Raw genomic sequence first — 25,054 nt, forward strand, 5'->3', positions numbered from 1 at the left:
TTGAGGAAGGTTAGCCTTGAGCTAACATCTGCTGCCAATCCTCCTCTTTTTGCTGAGGAAGACTGGCTCTGAGCTAACATCCATGCCCATCTTTCTCTACTTTATATGTGGGACGCCTACCACACATGGCTTGCCAAGTGGTGCCATGTCTGCACCCGCAATCCAAACAGGTGAACCCTGGGCCGCCGAAGCGAAACGTGCGCACTTAACCACTTCGCCACTGGGCCGGCCCCAGGTATAATCCTTTTAATATGCTGCTGGATTTAGTTTGCTGGTATTTTGTTGTTATAATGGTTTTTTTTAACTGCATATTGTAAATCAAGTGAATATATTATACTCTACTTGATTATTCTCCATTTAGGTTGCCTTCAAATATTTGCTGGTATGAACTTTTTTATGCATACAGCTTTTTTTTTTTTAACAACTGATAATTTATTAAAATAATTAAGCATCTTCAATGATGATTTCAGCTTCTATTTCTGGCTCAATACTGATGGAAGTAACAATCTCAGAAGGACCGTGTAAGTCAGTGTGTTGCTTGTGGATCCTCATCTGAAAAAGATCTTGAGTCTTGGTACCTTCACAAGAAGTTTTTCTCTAGTCTTTGTGGGGATCTGAACTGGTCCTTTCACTTTGAGGTTCTTTTCCTTTACTACTCTGATCAAGTCAGCATATGCCTTCTCCAGTGATTTTACCTTGTAGCTGGTTAGGGTAATTCTTGTTTACTGAATTGCCACCTCTGGTTCCATGGGCGATTTTCCTGTATCTTTAAAAGCTATGGCTGCAGTGCAGCTTCCTGACTGATTTGTTCCTTGGGAATGAGCAAACAGTAAGTCAGAACCAGGACCCTGCTGACCAGACTTGAACTCCACTGCAGCTGTGACTGCATCTTCCTTGAAGAATGAATAAAGCTTTTTTTCATTTTTGTCTGTGTCTTACTTCAGATGCTAATCGCAAATCCAGGCTTCCTGGGTACTCAGGACACTTCTGACACTAACTAACTGGAGTTAGCGCATAGCCCAGGTTAAGGGCTCAGTCCCACAAGACTGCCTCCTACTTCAGATGCTTATCTAAATTCCAGGCCTCCTGTACTTCTCACTGGCCAGCTATGAATTGGGAGTTTCCACAGCTTCCTCCTCGAGTTTGATAATTTGCTAGAATGGCTCACAAAACTAAGGAAAGTACTTTACATACTATTACCGGTTTCTTATAAATGATACAACTCAGCAATAGCCAAATGGAAGAGATGCGTAGGGCAGGGTCTATGGGAAGGGGCACAGAGCTTCCATGCTGTCCTCAAGCATTCCACCCTCCCAGCATCTCAATGTGTTCACCAACCTGGAAGCTCTCAGAATGCCTTCATTCAGGGTTTTTATGGAGGTTGCATTATGTAGTCGTGATTGATTAAATCGTTGGTTATTGGTGATGAACTCAATCCTCAGCCCTTCTCCTCTCTCTGGAGGTCAAGCAGTGAGGCTGAAAGTTCCAACTCTCTAATTATATGGTTGGTTCCTTTGGTAACCAGCCCCCATCCTTCAAGTGTCACCTCATTAACATAAACTCAGGTCTGTTTGAAAGGAGCTTATCATGAGTAACAAAAGACACTCCTCTCACCCCTATCCCTCAGGAAATTCCAAGGGTTTTAGGAGCTCTGTGCCAGGAACCTGGCTGAAGACCAAATATATATTTCTTATTATCTTATTATATCAGAATCTCACACTGGGAAATTAAAAAAATTAATCTTCCTTCCTTCCTCCCTCCCTTCCTTTCTTCCTTTCCTCCCTCCTTTCTTTCCCTTTCTTTTCTTAATTAATAGGAAGACAGAAGTGAAGCTACTGCGTGAATTTGATGGGCTTGCAGAATTTCCAGGCGGAAATAACCAGCAGGCCATGGGAACCACAGGCCTGGAGCTGGGGCACAGGTCAAGGCTGGGAAGAGGTGTGGGGAGCCATCAGTGTGGTGTGGGAGTGGATGAGGTTATCCAGGTTGAAGGGAATAAAACTGTGACATGATCCTGGGGACCTCTGACATTTTGGGCTTAAAAAGTATGGGAAAACGGGGTCCGGCCTGGTGGTGTAGTAGTTAAGTTCACATGCCCACTTCAGCAGCCTGGGGTTGGCAGGTTCGGATCCTGGGTGCAGACCTAGCACTGCTTGTCAAGCCATGCTATGGTGGCATCCCACATAAAAAATGAGCAAGATTGGCAACAGATGTTAGCTCAGGGCCAGTGTTCCTCACAAAAGAAAAAGGAGTATAGGAAAATGTCACAATTTAATAAGACTTATGTTGTGATGGGGATGAGAGTAGTCTTTGACTCTTCTTTTCCCCTCATCCTTCACATCCATCCTTTTGCAAGTTTTGTTATGAAATACTGCCTTCAATTATTTAACTCCCCGTACTAGCTTTGAGTCCCTGTGTTTGACCAGTCTATGTTTTCTGTTTTTTTCTTTCTTTTTTTGTAATTGAGAAATAATTTACATAAAATACACCTTTTTAAAGTGTACAATTCAGTGGTTTTTGGTATTTACACAGTTGTGTAACCATCACCACTGTTTAATTCCAGAACATTTTCACTACCCCAAAAAGAAGCCCTGTACCCATTAGTGTCACTCCTTATCCTTTCCTCTCTCTAGCCCCTGGCAACCAGCAGTCTATTTTCTATCCGTATGAATTTGCTTATTCTGGACATTTCATATACATGGAATCATACAATATATGGTCTTCTGCTCCTGGCTTCTTTTACTTAGCATAACGTTTTCAAGGTTCATCTGTGTTGTAGCATATGTCAGTACTTCATTCTCTTTTACAGCTGAATACTAGTCCATTATATGGATATATCACGTTTTGTATATCCATTCATCAAGTGATCTATTTTGGGTAGTTTCTACTTTTTGACTATTATGAATAATGTTACTATGAACATTTGTGTACAAAATTTTGCGTGAACATGTTTTTTCCCTAGTTTTATTGAGGTATAATCGACACATAACATTGTATTAGTTTAAGGTATATGACATAATGATTTGATATATGTACATATTGTGAAATGATTACCACAGTAAGTTTAGTTAACATCCATCACCTCACATAGTTAAAATATTTTGTCTTGTGATGAGAACTTTTTTTTTTTTTTTTAAAGATTAACACCTGAGCTAACATCTGTTGCCAATCTTTTTTTTTTCTTTCTTCTTCTCCTCAAAGCCCCCCAGTACATAGTTGTATATTCTAGTTGTAGGTCCTTCTGGTTGTGCTATGTGGGATGCTGCCTCAGCGTGGCTTAATGAGCGGTACCTTGTCTGTGCCCGTGATTTGAACTGGTGAAACCCTGGGCTGCAGAAGCAGAGCCCATGGCCTTAACCACTTGGCTGGCCCTGTAATGAGAACTTTTAAGACTTACTCTCTTAACAACTTTCAGATATACAATACCGTATTGTTAACTATAGTCACTGTTGGGGGGAAAGACAAATCCTCTACCCTCTGGGTCCTTCTGGCTGGGCTACGAATTAAATTGACAAGACAGAATAACGGGAGAAACTCAAATAAAGCTGTATAACATGTATACATGGGAGGGACTCAGGAAAACTGAGCAACTCACCAAAATGGCCCAGGTGCCAGCTTAAATATCATCTTCAGCTAAAGACAAAGGAAGGTGTTTGGGGTAGTGGTTTGAGACTTCAAAGGAGAAGAAGGCAATTCACATAGAAATAGAAAAGCAAATGTTTGGTAAACAGAACTTTGATAAGAGTGGGCTTAGCAAGGATCTTCCCAGTCTACTCTTCCCAGAGTTATCTATGGTGATAGCCTGTCCTGGGGTCAGGTCTTTTATCTTAAATTATTTTAGGTAGTTGGGGGAAGGTCAAAGTTTCTTTCAGAGTCTTTTGTTCTTAAAAATAATCAAGGTGGCTGGCCCTGTGGCCTGGCCAAGTGGTTAAGTTCCTGCACTCCACTTCGGAGGCCCCGGATTTCACCGGTTCGAATCCTGGGTGTGAACATGGCACTGCTCATCAAGCCATACTGAGGCGGCATCCCACATGCCACAACTAGAAGGACCCACAACTAAAAATACGCAACTATGTCCTGGGGGGCTTTGGAGAGAAAAAAGAAAAAATAAAATCTTAAAAAAAAGCCAAAGAAACACATTTTGAGGTGGCCAATTCTGAACCCCCACATCACTATGAGGTACATTACATCCCTAAAATTACATCACACAAAATTTTGTTTTCAATGCACTTGAGTACTCAGTGTTTTCAGTACTCTTGAATAGATATCTAGGAGTAGAATTGCTGATAACTCTGTGTTTAACTTTTTGAGAATCTGCTAGACTGTTTTCCAAAATGGCTGCACAATTTTACATTCCTGTCTGGAATATGGGTGGGTTGCAATTTCTCTGCCTCCTCTCTTATACTTGTTATTGTCTTTTAAAAAAGTAATTTATGGAGTGAAATTCACACAACATGAAATTCACCATTTTATTTTATTTTATTTTTTATGAGGAAGATTAGCCCTGAGCTAACATCTGCTACCAATCCTCCTCTTTTGTTTTGCTGAGGAATACTGGCCCTGAGCTAACATCTGTCCCAATCTTCTACTTTATATGTGGGACACCTGCCACAGCATGGCTTACGAAGCAGTGCCATGTCTGCACCCAGGATCCGAACCCTTGAACCCCAGGCTGCTGAAGCAGAACGTGAGAACTTAAGTGCTGTACCACCAGGCCGGCCCTAACGTTCACCATTTTAAAGTGAGCAATTCAGGGGCTGGCCCCATGGCCGAGTGGTTAAGTTGGCACACTCTGCTTCGGCTCCCTGGGGTTTCGCCAGTTGGAATCCTGGGCACGGACATGGCACTGCTCATCAAGCCAAGCTGAGGCAGCATCCCACATGCCACAACTAGAAGGACCCACAACTAAAAATACACAACTATGTACTGGGGGGCTTTGGGGAGAAAAAGGAAAAATAAAATCTTAAAAAAAAAAAGTGAACAAGTCAGTGGCATTTAATATATTGACAGTGTTGTACAACTGTGTCTATCTAGTTCTAAAACATTTCCATCACTCCAAAGTAAAACCCCTCACCCATTAAGCAGTTTCTTCCCCTTTCCTCCCCCTACCCTCCCCCACCCCTGACAACCACCAGTCTGTATTCTCTCTCTATGGATTTCCCTATTCTGGATATTTTATATAAATGGAATCATACAATATATGATGTTTTGTGTCTGGCTTCTTTCACTTAGCATGATGTTTCCAAGGGTCATCTACATAGTAGCTTGTATCAGTCCTTCATTCTCTTTTATTGCTGAATATTATTCCATTGTATGTATATACCACAATTTGTTTATCTGTTAATCAGTTGGTGGATATTTGGGCCGTCTCAGCATTTTGGCTATTGTGAACAGTGCTACCATTAGCATACTTGTGCATTTACTTGTTTGAGTACCTTGTTTTCAATTCTTTTGGGTGTATAGCTATGAGTGGAATTCTGGAGTCATATGGCAGTTCTATGTTTAACTTTTTGAGGAGATGCCAAACTGTTTTCTACAGTGGCTCAGCCATTTTACCCTCTTGCCAATGTACTTGGATCTCACTTTCTCCATGTCCTTGTCCACACTTGTCATTTTGATTATAGCCATCCTGGTGGGTGTGAAGTGGTATCTTATTGCGGTTTTGATTTCCGTTTTCCTAATGACTAATAATGTTGACATCTTTTCATGTGCTTGTTGTCCATTTGTATATCTTCTTTGGAAAATGTCTATTATTCAGGTCCTATGTCAATTTTTTAATTGGGTTATTTGTCTTTTTGTTGTTGAGTTGTAAGAGTTCTTCATATATTTTGGATATGAGTTCCTTACCCAATATGTGATTTAAAAATATTTTCTTCCATTTTCTGAGTTGTCTTTTTACATTCTTGAAGCATACAAGTTTTAAATTTTGAGAAAGTTCAGTGTATCTATTTTTTTCTTTTGTTGCTGTGCTTTGGGTGTATAGGGAGGAAGACTTTTCCTCTACCTAATGTGGGTTCGTCTGGCTGGAGAACGAATTAAATTCACATGAGACAGAATAGCAAGAGAAAATTAAACAAAGCTTTATAACATGTATACATGGGAGGGGTCAGGCAAACTGAGCAACTCCCCAAAATGGCCGAAACCACCACTTAAATATCTAAAGACAAAGGAGGATGTTGGGGGTGCAGGGGGAGTCGATCATGGGAGATTACCACACGAGTACAGTAAACAAAATGCAGATTTAAGTCCTTGCCTTTGGCATTGATTAAGAGTTTCTAGAGAGAAGGTCTTCCCTTCCTGGTTCAGAGATGGAGATAACTTTACAGATGGAGAGTTCCTTTACAATGTAAATATCTCTTACAAAGGGTAAGTAAATTCTACTTTTCAGTTGCTTTTCTGTCTGCAAAGTAACTAGCCTCAAATAATTGTCATGCCAAAGAGACATATCTTGGGGTAGCCAATTCCAGTCCCCACAGGTGTCATATCCAGTCTGCTTGTTCTCTGTCCCTCTCCTAACTCTTCTCTTTTGCTTGGACAACCACAGAATTTTCTTATCTTAGACACTTTGCCCTCTCCAGTCCATTCTTTGCCCAGCAGCCAGAGAGACTTTTTAAAAATGGAGATCAGATCACATCACTCTTCTGTTTAAATTTCCTCATTGCAAGTGAAATGAAATCAGCATGTCTTCTGAGGTCTACACAGTCCTGCAAGGTTTGGTCCCTGTTTTTCTCTCTACCTTCTCCTTTAGCCCTACCCTTCCTTGCCTGCTAAACTTGTTGCTACACTTGCCAGGCTGTTTCTCTACCTCAGTAGTCTGTGATTGTTGTTGGCCCTTGCAGAATCTTTCTCTCCTGGCTGTGACCAGCTAGCTCCTCTTCTTCCTTTAGGCCTCAGCTTCAGAGACGCTTTTGCAGATTGCTCTAACTAGAGTGGGTCCCTTTGTTGTTGGGGTTCCCAGTAGCACCCCAGGTGGTTACATTAGAGTTCTAGTGTCTACAATTCTCATTTGTCTTTTGTTTTTTCTCTTTCAGTAGAACAGAATCTCCATGAGGATGAGGAGCTGTCTGTCTTGTTCTTTGTTTTGTCTCCAGTGCTTAGCATACAGCCTGGCCCATAGTGGATACTTAAAAAGCTCTTGTTGAGTAAATGAGTGAGTAAATGACCAGAGAGCTGATTTTGGAGACCGATATCACAGAGTACACTTTGGGAACACACAGATGGGAGTTAAGGAAGGGACTGGTTGGTCAGTCTTGTTGAAAGCAATGGAGAGGTCAAGTTGTGTAAGGTCAGTGTTGAAGCGATTGGGTCTAGCCGTAATTCTCAGGGATAGAGGCCCCAGTGGGGTTGTGGTAGAAGAGGTCAGGTGCCAGTGGGTCAGGGAGTTTGTGTGTGTGTGTAGAGGGGAGATGGTAGCTGCAGAAGATTCCGACAAAGAATGGGGAGTACATTTTGAAGAAGTGAAGAAAGGACCTGGTGGTAGCTTGAAAGAGAGGTGGGTGTGAGGGAAGGTTTTGGTTTTGTTTTGTTAAGGTAGAGTCACCTTTAACATATTCATGTGTAGCGGAAAAGGAGCCAGTGGAGAGAAGATAGTGTCACAGACTAGTTACCCTGAGGCACTCATGGGTGGGTTTTGGATATTTTAATTGTTTTTCCAAATTGTTCTTTTTCCTTTTGTTATGTTAAGGAGATACAATCACCAACCAGCCTGAACCAGATCAAGCCTGCTAGGAGAGCTAATGCCTATGACCTTTGCCTTATTTTTAATGCTAAGACCTTTCCAGGATGAGCTTAGTCCTTTTTACCATAATCTGCAGTGTATGTGGAAGCATGTTTTCCAACTGAGCCTGTGCAAGAGAATACCCATCTCTCCTTTTAGAATATTCATTCCCCATCCAAAATAAATGTCCTTTGTTTGGGGACACCATGACTTTGGAAAGGATTCCTCATGGTCTCCTATTGCCACAATAGCCTTTAGTTTGTGACACAACTTACTTCTGATATAGAGTCTGATTTAACTCTCCAGGAGGCAACCCACTTTGGTTTGGTAACAGTAGCAGCTGATTGAGCAAGGTCCTAGAATGGGTGGGTGGGTTAGAACAGAGAAAAAGTGGAGACATCGCATATTCAGGAACTAGAGAGGAGTGGAATTTGTCTTAGCTGTTATTTAATTTAAAGGATAATTTAAGATTTTACTTCTTTGTGCTTTTGATGCAAGACCTTGTCTTTTACTTACTTGAATCTCATAGAGATGAATGTTTAAGCTGAGGGAAAATTCTCTCTTTGACACAGGTTGTTGATTTTTGTAGCTTATCCGTCTGTTGGTCATTTTGAATGCTATGGATATGAAAGAGAAGCAAATGCAATTTTTTAAAGGTTTCTATAATTTAGACCTTTTTTGGGAGGATTCTTTTTTTAAAAATACCAACTTCTCCATACAAAATCTTTTATCTAGAAATTGAGGAAAAGGCAGCTTATTGGAACCTCTTTAAAGTCTCTTCGGTATCTGATGAGAGATGATGAGCTATCCTGGAAGATTTTATTTGTTGGAATTTTTCATTTGTTGCTTATAAACTACTTAGTTACTTTCTTGAAAAAAATGAAAGTAATTAAAAGGTCATCATTATGATGAAAAAATATAGGAAGCAATTGTAGTAATTAGTGAGTCACTAACTAAAGTTTTATATTGTGCTTTCTGGAGATAGCCAGATATTTAATCAACAGTTAAATGATTTAATTTGGATTGGTTTTTTGATGGAGACACTTAATTGAGTGTGCAGAATATTTCCTGCTTTTTCTTCAGCTCTACTTCTGATACTTACTGGTAAAATAGTTTCAATTTTGTGAAAAAGAATATGTTCCTGAGTGATCTGCTCACAAACTGTTTTTATTATAGAAAAGAGCAAGACGGTCTTCAATTAGAAAAGTGAGTTATACAGTACTATTGATGAGGATTTTAGGCTGGTTACTTTTAAAACTACAGATGAGAAGCAGGCTCTGAGGACTGGAATTTTGCTTGCCCTTCTGAGAGACATTTGCGTTTGTGAAGGAAGGGGGGGTGACCTTGTAGGGACCTGAAATTGGCCACCCCAGGATATGTCTCTTTGGCATCAGGATTGTTTTGGGCTGATTGCTTTCGATAAACTGGGACAGGGAAGGGGGCTCTGGGGAATGGAACTTGCCCTTGTTGGGACACATTTACATTTGTAAGGTAAATATCTATCTGTAAAAGGTGCCTCCCTCTCTGTACCAGGAAGAAGAGGAGAGATGACCTTATCCCTAGAAACTTTTAATGGGGAAGGCAAGAACTTAAGTTGGTTGCTGTCTGGCAATCTCATGTAACTGGTTTAAGGTGGTGGCGTCTAACCTTTCTAACCTTTACTTAATCCGATTTGATTCTTATCTAAAAGTTGTGGGACCACCCAATGGCCAGACCCCACCTGCACTGATACCATTTTAACTTTTTTCCATGTTCTTTCCTTTGTCTTGGTAAAGAGATGACTTACATACCCATGCCTTATAAAATTAGCCCTAACCCTCAACTCAGGGCAGCAGCAGGAGCTCTGATTGCCCGTGGGTCCTGTCCCCACACACCAGCTCTGGGCAGCAGCAGCGGCTCTGCCTGCCCATGGGCTCTGTCCCCATGCCAGCGGGGGCAGCAGAAGCGGCGGTAGCAGAAGCTCTGACTGCCCATGGGTCCTGTCCCCATGCTATTCTATACTATTCTCTAAATAAAAGAGCACTACTGCCAGATCTTAAGAGTCTAAGAAATCTTTCTTTCGACTCCTCGGCTCACCGACCCCGCATCACTATGAATCACACAATGCTCCTCTGTCTAGTTTTGGTTTTTGAGAGATACCTCCCTCTGTAAGTCCTTTTTTCATCACATCATGATTAACAAGTCTGTGACTTTAGTGAGGTCCTTGGGGCCTATGTTCCCTGGGGGAATCCTTGTCAGCTTCCTGGGTGCAAGAATGTGGGGTTTCTGCTCCTGAAGGACCCCACTCTCCACTTGTGCACTAAAACGTGTGTGGCCTTCTTCCTTCTTTCAAGATTTTACTGCTGGCAGGCAGTAAAACAACCCTCTTGCCCTTTTTGAAAATGTCTATGAAAATGAGTTGTGTGGAAGAAATAATTTTCCAAACACAAGAGAAAAGGTGGACTCCCTGTATGGTGGCACTTCCTAAGGAAATATTATTATTAAAAAGAATTAGAGGACACATTCACAGAACACAAAAGATTCACTCTAGTGTTAATACAAAAACTGAGGGCGTGCTGGGTAGTGCAGTGCTTGTTTGCAGTGCTTCACTTCTGCAGCCTGGGGTTCATGATTTCAGATCCCTGGAGTGGACCTACACACTGCTCATCAAGACATGTGGTGGCAGCATCCCACATACAAAAAATAGAGGAAAATTGGCACAGATGTTAGTTTGGGACCAATCTTCCTCACCAAAAAAATAAAAATAAAAACTGAGCTTCATTACTGCATTTTCAATAACCTACAGGCAGCTTTTGTTCTTATTTGAAGTACCATACACAATGGTGACCACCAGTGCGTAATATGTGGTCGAGGACAGGTCAGGCACATTTGCCCATTCTGGAGACTGTGTGAAGAGCTTGTTTTCATTGCCTTTGGCACAAAATAGCCTTACTTTAGCTCTGTTGAAGGATGAGAGATTATTTCAAGATTAAATGTTTACTCAGTAAAAGTGGATCAAGGCATTCAATAAAAAGCAACTTGTAGGAAAATAATAGGGGAAATAGTTTGCTCAATGAGAGTCCTTATGTAATAATTTTAGATGATGTGGCTCCAGGAATGAAAATAGGTGTTAGCACAGCATTTTTGTCTCTAAAAACATGTGGTCAACTAGAACTGTTCTTGTATATTGTATCTTCACTGTAAGTTTTTCTCGTATAATTTTTCCTATTTAGTGTATGACTCTTTGGAATTAAAAAAAAAGGTAAGAGCGTTCAGAGACTGGTAACTAAAACTTTCAGCTTGTGTATTTCTTTTGCATTTGAGGTTCCATTTAAATGAATTTAAGATCTAAACATAGATGGCTTGAGTTTTTCTCAGTCCAAGCCCTAATATCTACCTGGGAATTTGTCAGCAACAGTTTTAAGATGTGATACTCACAAGATAGTGTGTGTGAAGATAGCAACTAATGGTGTAGAAATTTGGATGCAGGTTTTTTGGATAAACTGTTGGCTGGAGAATTATCGTTCAGTTTGCTGTTATAATTATATATTGTATATTATATATAGCATATTATTATATGTTGTATATTATATATAATACATTATCTATACTATATATATTGTCCTTGTATACAATATGTACATATAATGTTATAATTAAGCACTTTTGAGTTTTGAGGCATCCAATATATATAAGAAAAGTAAAATTAAGATGAGAGGAGGATTTACTTCATACTGTAAATAGACATTTATCACCTTTTGTCATGTTCTTGATGGCTCTTTTGGGAAATACTATTGAGGCTTTTTTGATGACTCCATGATTATTAACAGGGCATGTGAGTTGTCTTGTCATTACCAGACCAAGTGTCGAATCCTCAACTAATTGAGTTGGTTTTTCAACTCAAAAAAGAGAAGCCCCATCTGGTTGGTGATGCTCCAGGGTTTTTTCCCAACAATCACTAGATAATTCTCAGAGTATAGTTAAATTTAATGCATACTAAATTTAAGAAATGATGTGTAGTCTAGTAGATGAGTAGTATCTGAAATGCTAATAAATGAGAATGAGATTTAGTGCCCCTAAAATGAATAGGCATCTGTGGTCTTGGATATCTTTTTTTATGTTGTCTTTATTCTTATAAGTTGGCTATGGAGTTTTAACAGTTTGTTTTTGTTGCATAATAAAGAATGTGTCTGGCCTTTGTCCCTGATTCTTGGCATAGAGCTTCTAAAACTCTTAGAATTTCCCAAGTGGTAAGATCATTTTATAATTCATGAGCCCCTTGGAATCCGCCTGAGTTTATGTTATTAAGATGATTCAGGATGGGGCCTGGTCACCAGAAAGACTAACCATGTAATTAGGGGATTGTAACTTTGAACCAGTCTGACCTCTGGGCAAAGAAGGGGGACTGGAGATTGAGTTATTGATGTGGCCCCTGATTCAATCACTCATGCCTATGGGATGAAACTGCAATAAAAACTCTGAACACCAAAGCTTGTTGGAGCTTCCTGGTTGGTGAACACATTTATGTGCTGGGAGGGTGATGCATCCTGATTCCATGTGGAGAGGGCATGGAAACTCTGTATTCAGATCTACCCAGACCTCACCGTATGTGTTTCTTCCTTTGGCTGGTCCTGATTTATATCCTTTATAGTAAAATTGTAATTGTAAATATAGTACTTTCTGGAGTTCTTTGAGTTGTTCTAGTGAATCAAATCTGAGGAGTTGTGGGAACCTCTGAATTTGTAGGCAGTAACCTCAGAAATGTGGATGGTCTAGGGACCCCCAAAGTACAGCTGGCATCTGAAGTAAGGGTGGTTTTGTTGGGCACTGTATCCTTGAACTGTGGATTCTGATGCTACTCTGGATGGTTAGCATCAGAATTGTATTGAAGTACAGCAGTTGGTGTCAAAATAGTTTTATGTTCCTATTATAATTCTACTTAAATTGGTGGCCAGATGTGAGTCGATGAGAGGATATACGCCAGAAAGGGAACATGGCTTTTAGTTCTTTCCAGCCTGGGTAATAGGAAATCATTAATTCAGTCCATTTCTATTTAGTGTCTATGTTGTCAAGGTGTGTTCTAGACCAAAGATGGCAGGAAAGTCCCCATCCCCTACACCTTAGGAGCTTTTAATGTGATGTAGTAGGCACATCAAATTTTTGTGTGCTATGTTAGAGGAGTGCTCAGCTCTTGGAATGGAACTGTCTTCTCTGAGTCTTGGACATTAGGCCTGGGTTGGAGATGGATCTTGTAGGCAATGGATACTTTAGGAGCGGACGTCAAACCTACTAGTGTGTATGGGGTCGGGGTTGTGGGTAGCAATGGTTGTTTCAGAATAAGTGATTGTGTTTCTTGGCTGAATGTTTGTGTTAGGGCAGTGCTTTGCAAACAGTGGGTAAATGAACCATGTGCATCAGAATCACTCTGTCCACTGGCTCCCCCTTCCCCTATCAGAAGTGCTAATTTTCTTTTCTACTTTTTTATGATAGAAAATGTCAATTATTGACAAAAATAAGAATAGTGTAATAAACCCCCATCTGCTCATCACCCAACTTCATTAACTCATGGCCACTGATACAATAGCAACCAGCTCTGCTTTATAGTGTTTGCCAGTTTCCCTTAGGGATTATTTACCCATGTGTTTACCATGCCAATTTCAAGCTACTAACACAATTTCACTGAAAAAGGAGTTGGAGGAAGATTCTCAGAATCAGTTCTCCTGACCTGGTGAGAACTTGCCCTAGCTCATGAGTTGTTCCCACTCAAACCACCCTCTTCCCAGATTATTAAAAAAATTCCAGAAATAATTTTATCCATAAATATTTAAGTTTATGTCTCTAAGGACTAGTTTTAGAAATATACCCACAAAACTTTAATTACATCTAAAAAATTAAAAATAATTCCTTAATATCAAATATTCAGTCTGTGTTCAAACTTCTCCACACATCTCCAGATAAGGTCCATAGGTTACATTTGGCTGCTTTATCTCTTTTCTGTGTGTGTATGAGGAAGATTTGCCCACAGCTAACATCTGTTGCCAATCCTCCTCTTTTTTCCGCTTGAGGAAGATTAGCCCTGAGCTAACGCCTCTGCCAATCTTCCTCTGTTTTTTTGTATGTGGGATGCCTCCACAGCATGGCTGATGAGTGAAGTAGGTCCACACCTGGCATCTGAACCCATGCCACTGAAGCAGAGCATGGGCAACTTTAACCATTCAGCCATGGTGCCAGCCCCCTTTATCTCTTTTAATCTATGGGCTCTCTCTCCATCTCTCTCTTTTTTTCCTTTGAAGCTTATTTGTAGGAGAAAGTTTGTATTGTAGATTTTTTCACGATCTGGATGTTTGCATCAAACTTCCTCCGTCTTCTGTTTTTCCTCTTAATTCATAATTAGGGCTAAACCGGTAGTAGTCAAAGTGAGATTCCAGGATCAGCAACATCAGTGTCACCTGAGAAACTTGGTAGAGATACAGATTCTTGGCCTCACTCTAGTCCTATTGAATCAGAAACTCTGAGGTTGGGGCCCTACAATCTGTGTTTTAAGTAGTCTTTCAGATGATTCTGATGCACCCTGAAGTTTGAGAACCATTGCTGAATAGGTTTGGTCAGATTCAGATTTGTCCCTCCACCCAAACTAACTGTTTCACAGCTGTTGATGTGTTTTCTGTTAGAAGGCACATAAGGCTGACTCCTCTCTTTTGTGATGCTGATGATCATGTTAATTATTGCCTAGACTGCATCAGTTAATTCACAGGAGTTGCAAATAGTATTGTTCTAATTTTATCGTTTCTTCTTTATGCATTAGCTGGAATACTTCTGTAAAGAAACACTTAGGGGCTGGCCCTGTGGGTGAATGGTTGGGTTCCTGTGCTCTGCTTTGGCAGCCCAGGGTTTCACCAGTTCGGATCCTGGGTGTGGACATGGTACTGCTGTCAGGCCATGCTGAGGCGGCATCCCACATAGCACAACCAGAGGCACTCACAACTAGGATATACGTCCATGTACTGGGGGGCTTCGGGAAGAAAAAATAAATAAATAAGAAACACTTAACCCTCATTAACTCAGAGGTTACCCTGTAGAATAGTTTATTCAGGAAAGGCAGGATAAATGCTTGAGTCTTTCCTTTTATTTACCTGTTTTCAGAATAAGTTGGTTCTTTAGCATCCTCCAAAGATGACCAATGAAGTCTTAAAAAAAAAAAAGTCAGTATAAACTCAAGTATTTAACTGTATTTGATGTTTTAGTCTATTGCTATTTTGTTCTTATTTGATGCTCATATTCTCCCATCTTTGTGTAGTGGGAACCTCTTAAAATTTCTTAATTCCTTTTGATGTGATCTTAGTAGCCTTTTATAGCATCCTCGATTTCTGGTAAAGGTTTTCTAGTCTTGTTACATGCTCCAGACTGGGAATCAACAATTTCTTTAAAGAGCCCTGCTTCCATTTAGGCAAAAATGGTAGAGATCATAATCTGGATGATAGGGGTGCTCATTGCTTCTCGAGTTAATCATATTTCCAGTTCAAATTCAGGACTATAATGCTTTTACTTAACCTAATGTATATCCTTTCTCTGATGCCAGAAAATTCCAGTATTCAGTAGCAGTACATAGTTACTCAATGTCTTTATCCCATAATACACACATAACAGTCTCAGAATCATAAGACTACCAGTATGATTTCTGAAAACTATTTAAAATTTTCTTGAATTCTTGTTGTCTTTAGGATGTATGCCACTCTTTCTGTGCTTCTCCTCCCAATTCAGTATATAGTTAGTTTGCTTTATGTTTTGGGGATTTCTTTCTCATATTTAATTTATAATTATGTGAAATACTTACATGGTTCCAAAGTAAAATCTACAAAACAAGATATATCCTGAGAAATCTGGCTTTTACCCTTGTAGCCTCCATTTGATTCCCTCCCTCCTCTGTAGCAATGGTTTTCAGCCTTGGGAGCTTTTAAAAAATACTGATGCTCAGTCTCCACATCTAAGAAATTACTTCATAATTTGGGAGGGAAATTGGAGGAGAGTGAGATCCAAGCATCTGTATTTTTTATAAGTTTCCAGATGATTCTCATGGATAGCCAAAGTTAAGAACTACTGACATTTAACTTTTCTTTAATGATATGTGGTTCTATTAAAATACATATACACACACATATGCAAATAGGATACATCTATTTTGATTCCTTCCTCTCTTTGTTAAACACAGGGAAGTGTATTACTTCACTCTTCCTTGAACAACATGACTTGGAGAGCCTCTGTGACATACTGCGTGTTTAACAAGCTGCCCAGGTTATCTTGCCATCTGCTGAAGCTGGAGAATGCCAATGTGATAGATATTATAGGACTTAAAAAAGGAAAGCAACAATTGAGTAATTTTTGTTTTAAAATAATATTTTAAAAGTATAAAAGTAAGAAATTCTAAACACATTTATATAATTCTAAAAGTTAAGAATCCTAGGGTATTATGAACACTCGTGACCTAGGATCAGCATCGTATTGCATGATTCAGATTTACTAATGAGCATGATGTGAGACATTCATTTCATTACTCGTCTATGACATGTGTCTTGTGTTCTAATTATAATGTGAAATTTTGTTTGTAAGAAAATGAAAATGGCTTATTTTTTCTAATCTTTTTAATTTGATTATAAAGTTTAATTTTTTTTTTTGACGTCAGTTACTGAGGCGACTTTTTTCTTTCTGCTCTAATCTAAGCACTCAGTGGATATTGTGAGTGCCGACTGGTATTCTGTCCATTTAAAATGGTTCTGTCATCACACAAGTTTGTGAAATGCTGCTGGCGTTCTCCAGCTTCAGCAGATGGCGAGATAATCTGGGCAGTTTGTTAAACACACAGTGTGTCACAGCTGCTCTCCAAGTCATGTTCAATGAAGAGTGCAGTAGTGCACTGCCCTGTGTTTAAGAAAGAGAGGAAGGAATCAAAATAGATGTATCCTATTTGTGTGTGTGTATAGATATATTGTAATGGAACTACATATCATTAATGGATTGGGGACCCATTAAAAAGCTTTCTAAAGGAGAGGGACATCACCATGTGTGTACCCTGGGCAAGCAGTGTGGAGAACTGGTCTGAAGCAGGGCCATAGTAGATGCCGGGAGACCCCATTGTAATCCATTATAACAATACAAGTGAATGGTGATTAAGGCCTGAATTGAGCCAAGTGAAAGAGGCTAGCAGGATTATTATTAAAAAAGGAATGTTTTCCTTGAGTTGAGTTACCACTTCTAAGGTTTGTTTTTCTGTTTTCCAGGTCCAGAAAGTAGATTCTTTGAATACACCTCTGTATAATCAGTACCTTAATGACTGACCCATGTTAATTAAATCCCTGGAAACTGACTTATACAGGAATCAGTTAGACCTAGGTTTATATCCTCGCTCTATCACAGAACCAACCTTCAGTATTTTCTTTCTTTCTTTTTTTCTTTGTGAGGAAGATTAGCCCTGAGCTAACTGCTGCCAATCCTCCTCTTTTTGCTGAGGAAGGCAGGCCCTGAGCTAACATCCGTGCCTATCTTCCTCTACATTTTTTTTTTATATGTGGGACACCTACCACAGCATGGCTTTCCAAGCGGTGCCATGTCCACACCAAGGATCCGAACCAGCGAACCCCAGGCTGGCAAAGTGGAACATACGCTTAACCACTGCACCACCGGGCCAGCCCCCAGTATTTTCATTCCTTTTTTTTTTTTAGTTATTATTTTTATTGAGTTAATGATAGGTTACAATCTTGTGAAATTTCGGTTGTACATTATTGTCTGTCAGTCGTGTTGTGGGTGCACCCCTTCACACTTTGTGCCCACCCTGCCCCCCACCTTTCCCCTGGTAGCCACTAATCTGTTCTCTTTGTCCACATGTTTAAATTCCTCATGAGTGGAGTCATACAGAGATTGTCCTTCTCTATGTGGCTTATTTCACTTACCATAATTCCCTCAAGGTCCATCCATGTTGTTGCAAATGGGATGATTTTGTTCTGTTTTACGGCTGAGTAGTATTCCATTGTATATATATACCACATCTTCTTTATCCAATCATCTGTTGATGGGCACTTAGGTTGCTTTCATGTCTTGGCTATTGTAAATAATGCTGCAATGAACATAGAGGTTCATAGGACTTTTAGAATTGTGGATTTCAGGTTCTTTGGATAGATACCCAGTAGTGGGATAGCTGGATCGTATGGTAGTTCTATTTTTAATTTTTTGAGGAATCTCCGTACTGTTTTCCATAGTGGCTGCACCCGTTTGCATTCCCACCAGCAGTGTATGAGGATTCCTTTTTCTCCACAACCTCTCCAACATTTGTTACTATTTGTTTTAGTTATTTTTGTCATTCTAATGGGTGTAAGGTGATATCTTAGTGTAGTTTTGGTTTGCATTTCCCTGATGCATAGCGATGATGAACATCTTTTCATGTGCCTATTGGCCATCAGTATATCTTCTTTGGAGAAATGTCTGTTCATGTCTCCTGCCCATTTTTTGATCGAGTTGTTTGATTTTTTGTTGTTGAGTTGTGTGAGTTCTTTATATATTATGGATATTAAGCCTTTGTCAGATGTATTACTTGCAAATATTTTTTCCCAGTTAGTGGTTTGTTTTTTTGTTTCAATCCTGTTTTCCTTTGCCTTGAAGAAGCTCTTTAGTCTGATGAAGTCCCATTTGTTTATTCTTTCTATTGTTTCCCTTCTCTGAGAAGACATGGTGTCCAAAAAGATCCTTTTAATACTGATGTCAAACACTGTACTGCCTACATTTTCTTCTAGAAGCCTTATGGTTTCAGGACACAGCTTTAGGTCTTTGATCCATTTTGAGTTTATTTTGGTGAATGGTGAAAAAGAATGGTCAATTTTCATTCTTTTACATGTGGCTTTCCAGTTTTCCCAGCACCATCTGTTGAAAAGACTGTCTTTTCTCCGTTGTATGCCCTGAGCTCGTTTCTCAAAGATTAGCTGTCCACAGATGTATAGTTTTATTTCTGGGCTTTCAATTCTGTTCCATTGATCTGTGCACCTGTTTTTGTAGCAGTACCTTGCTGTTTTGATTACTGTAGCTTTGTAGTATGTTTTGAAGTCAGGGATTGTGATGCCTCCCGTTTTGTTCTTTTTTCTCAGGATTACTTTAGCAATTTGGGGGTCTTTTGTTGCCCCATATGAATTTTAGGATTCTTTGTTCTATTTTTGTAAAGAATGTCATTGGGATTCTGATTGGGATGGCATTGAATCTGTAGATTGCTTTAGGTAGAATGGACATTTTAACTATGTTTATTCTTCCAATCCATGCACATGGAATGTCTTTCCATCTCTTTATGTTGTCATCCATTTCTTTCAGAAAAGCCTTGTAATTTTTGTTGTATAAGTCTTTCACTTCCTTAGCTAAACTCACCCTGAGGTATTTTATTCTTTTTGTTGTGATTGTGAATGGTATTGTGTTCTTGAGTTCTTTTTCTGTTAGTTCATTATTAGAGCATAGAAATGCTGATTTATGTAAATTGATTTTATACCCTGCAACTTTGCTGTAGTTGTTGATTTCTTCTAACAGTTTTCCAATGGATTCTTTGGGGTTTTCTATATGTAAGATCATGTCGTCTGTAAACAGTGAGAGTTTCACTTCTTCCCTCCCTGTTTGGATTCCTTTTGTTCCTTTTTCTTGCCTAATTGCTCTGGCCAGGACCTCCAGTGCTATGTTAAATAAGAGTGGTGAAAGAGGGCATCCTTGTCTCGTTCCTGTTTTCAGGGGGATGGGGTTCAGTTTTTGCCCATTGAGTATGATGTTGGCTGTGGGTTTGTCATATATGGCCTTTATGATGTCGAGGTAGTTCCCTTCTATGCCCATTTTGTTCAGAGTTTTTATCATAAATGGCTGTTGGATCTTGTCAAATGCTTTCTCTGGATCTATTGAGATGATCATGTGGTTTTTATTCCTCAGTTTGTTGATGTGGTGTATCACATTGATTGATTTGCGGATGTTGAACCATCCCTGTGTCCCTGGTATGAATCCCACTTGATCATGATGTTTGATCCTTTTGATGAATTGCTGAATTCTGGTTGCCAAAATTTCGTTGAAAATTTTTGCATCTATGTTCATCAGCAATATTGGCCTGTAGGTCTCCTTTTCGTGGTGTCCTTGTCAGGCTTTGGTATCGTGATGTTGGCCTTGTAGAATGTGTTACGATGTGTTCCATCCTCCCTAATTTTTTGGAATAGCTTGAAAAGGGTAGGTATTAAATCCTCTTTGAAAGTTTGGTAGAATTCCCCAGGAAAGCCATCTGGTCCTGGGGTTTTATTCTTTGGGATGCTTTGATTACTGTTTCAATCTCTTTCCTTGTGATTGGTCTGTTCAAATTGTCTGCTTCTTGACCAAGCTTTGGGAGATTGTAGGAGTCCAAGAATTTATCCATTTCCTCTAGGTTATCTGTTTTGCTGGCATATAGTTTTTTGTAGTATTCTCTTATAATCTGTTGTATTTCTGTGGAGTCTGTTGTTATTTCTCCTCGCTCATTTCTGATTTTGTTTATTTGAGCTTTCTCTCTTTTTTTCCTTTGTAAGTCTGGCTAGGGGTTTGTCAATTTTATTTATCTTCTCAAAGAACCAGCTCTTTGTTTCATTGGTCCTTTCTACTGCCTTTTTTTGTTTCAATAGCATTTATTTCTGCTCTGATTTTTATTATTTCTCTCCTTCTGCTGACTTTGGGCTTTGTTTGTTTTTTCTCTAATTCAGTTAGGTGTAGTTTAGGATTGCTTATTTGGGATTTTTCTTGTTTGTTAAGATGTGCCTGTATTGCGATGAATTTTCCTCTTAATACAGCTTTTGCTGTATCCCATGTGAGTTGGTATGGCATGTTATCATTTTCATTTGTCTCCTGGTATTTTTTTTTTTAATTTTTTATTTTTTTCCTTTTTCTCCCCAAAGCCCCCCGGTACATAGTTGTATATTCTTCGTTGTGGGTCCTTCCAGTTGTGGCATGTGGGACGCTGCCTTAGCGTGGTCTGACAAGCAGTGCCATGTCCGCGCCCAGGATTCGAACCAACGAAACACTGGGCCGCCTGCTGCGGAGCGCGCGAACTTAACCACTGGCCACGGGGCCAGCCCAGTCTCCTGGTATTTTTTGATTTCTTCTTTAATTTCTTCAATCATGCATTGCTTATTCAATAGCATATTGTTTAGTCTCCACATCCTTGTGCCTTTCTCAGCTTTTTTCTTGTAATTAATTTCTAGCTTTATAGCATTATGATTGGAGCAGATGCTTGTTATTATTTCAATTTTTTTATATTTGTCGGGGCTTGCCTTGTTTCCCAACATATAGTCTATCCTTGAGAATGTTCCATGCACGCTTGAGAAGAATGTGTATTCTGCTGTTTTTGGATGGAGTGTTCTATATATATCTATTAAGTCTAACTGTTTTAGCTTTTCGTTTAGCTCCACTCTTTCTTTGTTGATTTTTTGTCTGGATGATCTGTCCATTGATGTGAGTGGGGTGTTGAGGTCCCGTACTATTAGTGTTATTTTTTGATATCTTCTTTTAGATTTGTTAATAGTTGCTTTATGAACTTTGGTGCTCCTGTGTTGGGTGCATAGATATTTATAAGCTTTATTTCTTCCTGATGAAGTGTCCCTTTGATCATTATATATTGCCCCTCTATGTCTCTCTTTACCTGCCTTATCTTGAAGTCTGTTTTGTCTGATCTAAGTATTGCGACACCTTCTTTCTTTTATGTGCTATTAGCTTGGAGTATTGTCTTCCACTCCTTCACTCTGAGCCTGTGTTTGTCCTTGGAGCTGAGGTGTGTTTCTTGGAGGCAACAAATTGTTGGATCTTGTTCTTTAATACATTTTGCCACTTTGTGTCTTTTTATTGGAGGGTTCAATCTGTTTACATTGAGGGTGAGTATTGATGCATGAGGCCTTAATGCTGTCATTCTGTTGCTCGTTTTCCGGTTTTCCTGTGTTTCCTTTGTTTCTTGTCCTGTGTGTTTTAGCCTACCTATTGACTTCTGCAGTTTCTTATGCTGGGTTTCTTAGATTTGTCCTTATTTATGTTTTGTATGTCTGTTCTGTTTTTTAGTTTAGTGGCTACCCTGAAGTTTGTATTCAGAATTTTGTGTATAACATAGTCCATTTTTTGGTGGTCTCTTACTTCCTTAGCCTAGACTGTTTCAGTCCCTTTCCTCCTCCCCTCCTAAATTATTATTTTCATCTCTTATTCCAACTTGTGTTGTGAGTTTGTGGTTAGAGTGATAAGATTGTCTTTGCTTTGATGATTTAATTCCCTTTATCCTAATGCTATAGTTGGGTATTTGCTATTCTATTCCGATTCTATGTTTGTCTCCCTACTCTGTGTTTTTTGACGCCTTTCTCCCTTTTTTTCTTATTTCAGGTATGAGAGCCTTCTTGAGGATTTCTTGTAGTGGAGGTCTTGTTACTATGAAGTCCCTTAGCTTTTGTTTGTCTGGAAAAGATTTAATTTCTCTCTCATATCTGAAGGATATTTTTGCTGGATAGAGTGTTCTTGGCTGAAGATTTTTATCCTTTAAAATTTTGAATATCTCACTCCAATCTGTCCTAGCTTGTAAGGTTTCTGTAGAGAAATCTGCTGGAAGTCTGATAGGGGTTCCTTTGTAGGTTATTTTCTTTTGCCTTGCTGCCCTGACTATTCTTTCTTTGTCATTCATTTTTGCCAGTTTTACTACTATATGCCTTGCAGTAGGTCTTTCTACATTGACAAATGTAGGAGATCTGAAAACTTCCTCCACACACATTCCTCTCTCAATCCCTAGATTTGGGAAGTTCTCTTCTATTATTTCATTGAGCACACTTTCTGCTCCATTTTCCTTTTCCACGCCCTGAGGAATTCCAATTATTCTTAAGTTGCATTTTCTCATTGAGTCAGCTATTTCTCGGAGATTTTCTTCAGTTTTTTTAAATTCTTAGTTCTCTTTCTTCCTCTGTCTGGAGCCATTCAGCCTGTCTATCTTCGATTATGCTAATTTGCTCTGTTATGGTGTCTACAGGGGCATTCAGAGAATCCGTATTCTGTTTTATCTGATCCATTGTATTTTTCATCTCTAGTATTTCTGATTGATTCTTCTTTATAGTTTCAATCTCTTCTGTGAAGTAACTCCAGCACTCGTTGTTTCTCCATATTTCCCTTTTCCTCACTGAATATCTTGATGATGGCTGTTTTGAACTCATCTTCACTTAGTTTACCTATTTCCTAGTCCTCAGAACATGCTTCTGTATGTTTACTGTTTTCCTTTTGGACTGGAGGTTTTATAAATTGCTGGATGGTAGAGGAGCAGTTTTTGCGCATGATGCTATTATTCGGTTGCACTTACAGCCTTTCACGACTAGATGGGGGTCGAGAGCCCCATGTTCTGAGTCCTCTGCCTTCAGCTGCGATTGCGGAGCGCAGCGCCGGTTAGGGAGGAGGGGCACTTTCTCTTGCTTCCCAACCTGGATTTGGGTCATGTCTCCTCTCTGGTCTCCCAGGGCCCTGGCTTGCTGGGGTTCCCCCACACGAAAGCTTTTCCCCATTAGAGGGTTTCCACTGCATGGGTGGTGGGAGTCCTGGATGATCCCTGGACGTGCTGCCCCTCCCCCCTCCTTCCCTCACCAGCGGCAGCCGAGCCCAGTCTCTAGGGGAGGGAGCAAAGTTCTCTCTTACCCCGTTTCAGCTCCTTCAAGGGCGGCTCCAGCCTCTCTGCCCTCCATCGTTTGGCTGCTGTGGGCCTCGGAGAATTTCTGTTATTAGGATTTTTTTTTTGGTTGGAAAGCAGTTGCTCTTTTTGGTTGTAATTTCGAGGGGAGAGAGTCCCAGGTGAGCTGCTATGTTGCTGACGTCACTCCCCAGTATTTTCATTCTTAAAAGGGAAACTGCTTGACTACTTTTCAAGTGTGGTGAAAATTAACGATAATGTGTGCTATATACCTACCATTGTATCTGGTGTGATAACTATAATTGGTTGGACAGTCTTTTCTGTTCATCCTAGAACTCATATCCCCTAAAACCAGGAAACCTGCTTATATTAAAATCTTTAGGAAGTTGGATTATCAATAAGAACTTTTTTTTCTTTAAGATTGGCACCTGAGCTAACAACTGTTGCCAATTTTTTTTCTTGCTTTTTTTCTCCAAATCCCCTCAGTACATAGTGATATATTTTAGTTGTGGGTCCTTCTGGTTGTGGCTTGTGGGACGCTGCCTCAGTGTGGCCCGATGAGCAGTGCCATGTCTGCGCCCAGGATCCGAACCGGCGAAACCCTGGGCTGCCAAAGTGGAGCATGCAAACTTAACCACTTAGCTACAGGGCTGGCCCCAAGAACTTTGATTGGAAAGGACAGAATTAGAACCAGCAAAATAGCAGTGACTGGAGGAGGTTGGAGTAGATAGAAATTCTTGCCCTACGTCTGGGAAAGCCTGATGCAAAGTTGGTCATTACCCTACAGCAGAGAATGATTCTTCATGGTCTGGAAGGCTTGTGTTCCAAGAGTTGGAGTTTCTGCCCCTGGATAGGCAGTACTCTGTGCCACCTCTGAGTTGACCCCCAACCCCCAGTGCCCCCTGCTTCTGACTTTACCACCTTCAGGTCCTATACATGAGGCCCTGGGAGGTGTTCTGTCTCTTCCTGTGAGGCATGGATTATATCCGACTAACCAATCCACCCTTGACCCACTGTTACAGTCCCTGTGTTTAGGAGATCAGGGGAGTAATTAAAACTGTCTGGTGGGAGAGGATAGTGGCAGTGCCCTTGAGATAGGGAGCCTGGAGGAGCAGGAGCTATGCAGAAGGTGATTAGTTCTACTCTGAACCAGTTGAGGTTCAGGTCTAGCCCATGGGGCTGAAATTCTAGCTGCCATTTAGCCAGTAGTGGGAGTGTGGATTTAGAGAGAGCAAAGGTCATGAGTGAAGCTCATTTTTCGTGTTTCTTCTCCTTTGCTTATGCCTTCCCTTCTGCCTGTAATGCTGTCCTCTCCCTCTTGTTTGTCTCCTGAACTACTACTTGTCTTTTATCAGCCAGTTCAAGGCTTTCCTTTTCTACACAGCAGCAACCCTATAAGGTAGGTACTATTATTATCCAGGTTTTATAGATGAGGAAATTGAGACCAGAGGTTAAATAACTTATGCAAGGTCACACCACTAGTAACTGAGGTAACACTGGGATTTCAACCCAGGCAGCATGGCTCAGATTCCATGCTTATAACCACTTCACTCTTATTGCTTTCTAAGCACTCACTAGGTATTTATTATATGAATAAAGTGTTCGCAGTGGTCATCTCTATACAAGGCATTCAAAGAGATGGATTTTTCCTTTTAGGACAGTATTTCCAGTGAGACTAAAGCAATCCC

General features: G+C 40.1%; 1 protein-coding gene and 1 pseudogene across 1 annotated transcript in view; one reads left to right on the plus strand and one right to left on the minus strand.

The window, feature by feature from the left end:
* PRKAR2A (protein kinase cAMP-dependent type II regulatory subunit alpha) overlaps nt 1-25,054 on the plus strand; it is a 120,532-nt gene that overhangs the window by 10,157 nt on the left and 85,321 nt on the right. The gene's annotated exons all lie outside the window — the stretch shown is intronic.
* On the minus strand, nt 323-23,178 carry LOC123279449 (small ribosomal subunit protein uS10-like; annotated as a pseudogene).

The sequence above is a fragment of the Equus asinus genome, chromosome 21 (genome assembly GCF_041296235.1).
Source record: "Equus asinus isolate D_3611 breed Donkey chromosome 21, EquAss-T2T_v2, whole genome shotgun sequence".
Lineage (NCBI taxonomy): Eukaryota > Metazoa > Chordata > Mammalia > Perissodactyla > Equidae > Equus > Equus asinus.